Source organism: Schistocerca serialis, unplaced genomic scaffold (assembly GCF_023864345.2).
Source record: "Schistocerca serialis cubense isolate TAMUIC-IGC-003099 unplaced genomic scaffold, iqSchSeri2.2 HiC_scaffold_1236, whole genome shotgun sequence".
NCBI classification, from domain to species: Eukaryota; Metazoa; Arthropoda; class Insecta; order Orthoptera; family Acrididae; genus Schistocerca; species Schistocerca serialis.
The window spans coordinates 35,001-40,000 of NW_026047443.1; the positions used below are offsets into that span (position 1 = coordinate 35,001).

General features: G+C 51.0%; 1 non-coding gene across 1 annotated transcript in view; it reads right to left on the reverse strand.

The window, feature by feature from the left end:
• Nucleotides 1-284, reverse strand: part of LOC126436450 (small subunit ribosomal RNA) — a 1,909-nt gene extending 1,625 nt beyond the window's left edge. The window contains exon 1 of the ribosomal RNA XR_007580675.1: nt 1-284. This exon is cut by the window's left edge and continues 1,625 nt beyond it. This is a non-coding gene — a ribosomal RNA (small subunit ribosomal RNA).
• Nucleotides 285-5,000: the final 4,716 nt, after the last annotated feature.

Consider the following 5,000-nt stretch of genomic DNA (forward strand, 5'->3'; position numbering starts at 1 on the left):
GATCAGCCCAAAGTTATTCAGAGTCACCAAGGCAAACGGACCGGACGAGCCGACCGATTGGTTTTGATCTAATAAAAGCGTCCCTTCCATCTCTGGTCGGGACTCTGTTTGCATGTATTAGCTCTAGAATTACCACAGTTATCCAAGTAACGTGGGTACGATCTAAGGAACCATAACTGATTTAATGAGCCATTCGCGGTTTCACCTTAATGCGGCTTGTACTGAGACATGCATGGCTTAATCTTTGAGACAAGCATATGACTACTGGCAGGATCAACCAGGGAGCTGCGTCAACTAGAGCTGAGCAGCCGGCCGCCCGGGAGTGTGTCCCGGGGGCCCGCGCGAACACGCAAGCGTCCGCTCAATTATTCTGCAAACAGGAGGAGGCTGAGCTCCCCTGCACAACACACCTCGAAACCCTCTCAGGTCCCGGCGGCGCGCAGCGCCGTCCTAAGTACTTGGTCGGGTTCGAGAGAGGCGCAATCGCCCGGAGTTAGGCGAGTAGACGCTTTAGGTGCGACCACCCGTGCTCCCAACTGAGCTTGCCGCTGCCGACAGAGGCCCGGGAGCGTGCTGTCGTGGCATTGCCGGCGGGAGACAACACGCGCCACCTACGGTGACCGGCAGCTCCAACGCCAGCGCCACAGAAGGACAAAAGCCCCACTTGGGTGCCGAAGCGAACTCTCCCAGCACAGCGCACGCGCCAACACGTCCGCACAGCTGCGATACAAACCACCTGCGAGAACCGCTGGGGCGACCGAGCAGCAGACGGCGTCGCGGCGCCGAGCGCCGGGCGGCGGCGCATCCTCAGCGCACACAGTCCTCAATCGGACCAGCACACTGCAGATGGCCACCGCGCTTCGCACCGGGCCCGCGAGGACCTACTTTGGCCGCAAGGCGCCGCGAGCAGGGGGCCCCGGCGCGCAGCTGCGCCGCCTGCCGCGTCCGTCGGCCGGCGCGCCTGCCACTGGCCGCCCCCACCAGCCGGCTGTAGCGCGTGCGCCCACGCACCGCGCTGCCAGCACGCCGGGCGGCCCCCCCTCACCGGCCGGGGACAGTCTCACCCAGCCACCGCCGCGTATCGCCTCACACCCAGATCCCCTTTCACGTTCGTGGGCATGGTGGGTATCCCTGAAACAACCAGTTAATAGCTCGACCGATCGTCGCCAACACTGATTCACCTCTAGCGAGAACAACCGCACCACAACGGGTTACCTGTTGTTCATTTGCGTAACGTCACCAGCAAACGTAGACGTCCATCGCCATTTGCAACGAGTATTGCATGCCTGTGTCAGGTGTCACAACACACTACGTCTGCCCACATAGACGCAACAACATGTGCACGCCTCGAGAACACGTGGAAGGTAGCCCCCGTACGTATGCGGTGTCCATTGCGCGAACGACTGTCAGCCGGCCTCTGCAGGATGTCGCAGATGTGGAACGCGGTGCAACATGCTATCACGGTGTGTGAGAAGAGACGACTACGTCCGAATACACGCTCCACTACATCAACAGACTGCTCATGCTGATCGCCATCGAGGGCGTCCGTTCCTCCCACACGTCTGAATGGCGTACCACACTGCAATCCAGCTCTTATAGGGAGACGACACGTAGCTGCGTGCACAATATTTGGACTGTATGGTCTGCCGTTGCTAGGCGCAGTCGTCGTACGGTCACACATGTGCCACGATGTATCATTCAGTACATACGGACCAATGTGCAGTACAGTTTGTGGGTTTTGCGTACATCGGCGGACAGGTGACAGGCCGTACCACAACGTAGGCTGAGTACGTCGGCATGCGAAGGGCATTGAACATGCAAACTTCTCAACGACCAGCTTGCGAAGGCAGGGGGGAAGGGGGGGGGGGACATGTACGTCCTGCTGCTATCCACATTACAGTGTATAGCAGGAGCATGTGGAAAGTCAGCAACACCTGCAAGGTGTTTAACATGACGCGATACACAGGGGACCGGGCAGTGCGAATAGCGAACTATATTGCGAGGGTTGCGGTTAGGCAACACTACACTAATTTAACGAGTTGCATAACAATTACAGAGCAGGTTAAGGCGCAATATAGGTTAGGTTAAGGCACAACATGGGTTACGTTAAAGCACAACATGGGTTACGTTAAAGCACAACATGGGTTACGTTAAAGCACAACATGGGTTACGTTAAAGCACAATTTAGGTTACGTTAAAGCACAATTTAGGTTACGTTAAAGCACAATTTAGGTTACGTTGAAGCACAATTTAGGTTACGTTGAAGCACAATTTAGGTTACGTTGAAGCACAATTTAGGTTACGTTGAAGCACAAATTAGGTTACGTTGAGGCACAAATTAGGTTACGTTGAGGCACAAATTAGGTTACGTTGAGGCACAAATTAGGTTACGTTGAGGCACAAATTAGGTTACGTTGAGGCACAAATTAGGTTAGGTTGAGGCACAATATGGGTTAGGTTGAGGCACAAATTGGGTTAGGTTGAGGCACAATATGGGTTAGGTTGAGGCACAATATGGGTTAGGTTGAGGCACAATATGGGTTAGGTTGAGGCACAAATTGGGTTAGGTTGAGGCACAATATGGGTTAGGTTAAGGCACAATATGGGTTAGGTTAAGGCACAATATGGGTTAGGTTAAGGTACAATATGGGTTAGGTTAAGGTACAATATGGGTTAGGTTAAGGTACAATATGGGTTAGGTTAAGGTACAATATGGGTTAGGTTAAGGTACAATATGGGTTAGGTTAAGGCACAATATGGGTTAGGTTAAGGCACAACATGGGTTAGGTTAAGGCACAACATGGGTTAGGTTAAGGCACAACATGGGTTAGGTTAAGGCACAACATGGGTTAGGTTAAGGCACAACATGGGTTAGGTTAAGGCACAATATGGGTTAGGTTAAGGCACAATATGGGTTAGGTTAAGGCACAACATGGGTTAGGTTAAGGCACAATATGGGTTAGGTTAAGGCACAACATGGGTTAGGTTAAGGCACAACATGGGTTAGGTTAAGGTACAATATGGGTTAGGTTAAGGTACAATATGGGTTAGGTTAAGGTACAATATGGGTTAGGTTAAGGTACAATATGGGTTAGGTTAAGGTACAATATGGGTTAGGTTAAGGTACAATATGGGTTAGGTTAAGGTACAATATGGGTTAGGTTAAGGTACAATATGGGTTAGGTTAAGGTACAATATGGGTTAGGTTAAGGTACAATATGGGTTAGGTTAAGGCACAACATGGGTTAGGTTAAGGCACAACATGGGTTAGGTTAAGGCACAACATGGGTTAGGTTAAGGCACAACATGGGTTAGGTTAAGGCACAACATGGGTTAGGTTAAGGCACAACATGGGTTAGGTTAAGGCACAACATGGGTTAGGTTAAGGCACAACATGGGTTAGGTTAAGGCACAACATGGGTTAGGTTAAGGCACAACATGGGTTAGGTTAAGGTACAATATGGGTTAGGTTAAGGCACAACATGGGTTAGGTTAAGGCACAACATGGGTTAGGTTAAGGCACAACATGGGTTAGGTTAAGGCACAACATGGGTTAGGTTAAGGCACAACATGGGTTAGGTTAAGGCACAACATGGGTTAGGTTAAGGCACAACATAGGTTAGGTTAAGGCACAACATAGGTTAGGTTAAGGCACAACATAGGTTAGGTTAAGGCACAACATACGTTAGGTTAAGGCACAACGTAGGTTAGGTTAAGGCACAACGTAGGTTAGGTTAAGGCGCAATGTAGGTTAGGTTAAGGTACGATATAGCTGAGGTTAAGGTACAATATCGCTTAGGTTAAGGTACACATTGTTGTAGGGAAAGGTGTATTGGGGGGGGGGGGGGGCGGCAGGTTCGTTGATAGTGATTATCGTAAGTGCATGCCTGCGGGATCATCCGATTTGTCACGTCAGGATGCACTTGTGGCTCATGACAGGCGGCGCTCCGATTCCAAGGTTATGGCAGATGTGTGTCTTTCATTCCTGCCATTGTTTGTGTACTGTGACAGGAGGCAGTATTGTGATGTTGGGTGCACCCCTGTGTAGGACATGTGTGGGTGTTCGTGGCTTAACTGAGCAATGGCGGATGTCGGAAGGGTGGGATATTCTGTTTTCTGGGTGGACCTCCCGGTCTGGTTATGATAGTGTGGATTGTGTAATGTGGCGGAGAGGATGCACCGGATGTTCTTCCATGCTGGTGGTTAGATATTGTGTGTGTGCCTGTTAGAGGCAGAGAGTAGTGTGTGATAGTGTCTGGCTGACGTGTGGTTCTCATTGTGTGCAGAGTCTTTCAGCATGTATAGGGACGGTTGTATATATTATCTGTATTCTGATGGCTCTGCATTTATTACTAATCAGTGCCGTGTATACGGTTACTCTGGTTCCAGTCGAAACTGTTCTATCTCTGTACATTAGTGACACTGCGGCTCCACTATGTTGCTGCCCCTGTCGGCCGTTTCCCCCAGTGTATGGCTAGTGATTATCAGCAATCAGTCTATTAGTCAATACCGGTAGTGTGACGACTTCAAATGTCCGGGATGGGGGAAGCTAAACCCTTCCCGTGGGTCAGGGCCTAGAAAGACTCTTCCCACGCAGGAGGCTCGGACTGTCGTTACTCTTCCGAGAAATATATTTGCCCAGCGTTTTTTGCGACTGCGAGTGCAACGCCAGGAGGCTCCGACTGTCGTTACTGTTCCGAGATATATATTTGCCCAACGTTTTTTGCGACTGCGAGTGCAACGCCCACGGGTACCGACATGGATGGGGCGCTTCCTAGCTGATCGCTCGGCATGGGAATCAGTACAGTGAGCAATGCGATCGCGTCTGTAGCTTGTACGTGGTACAGCTCGCAGCTCATGTATAGGGACAGCGGGAATGTCGCATATTGGACATAACTCTTCATGAAACGCAAGTTATAGGTGTGGATTGCACATTACGAGTGCGGGAAACTTCCGCCGTTCATCCGCTGGCGTTGCGAGTTTGGCCGTTGGGGTGGGGC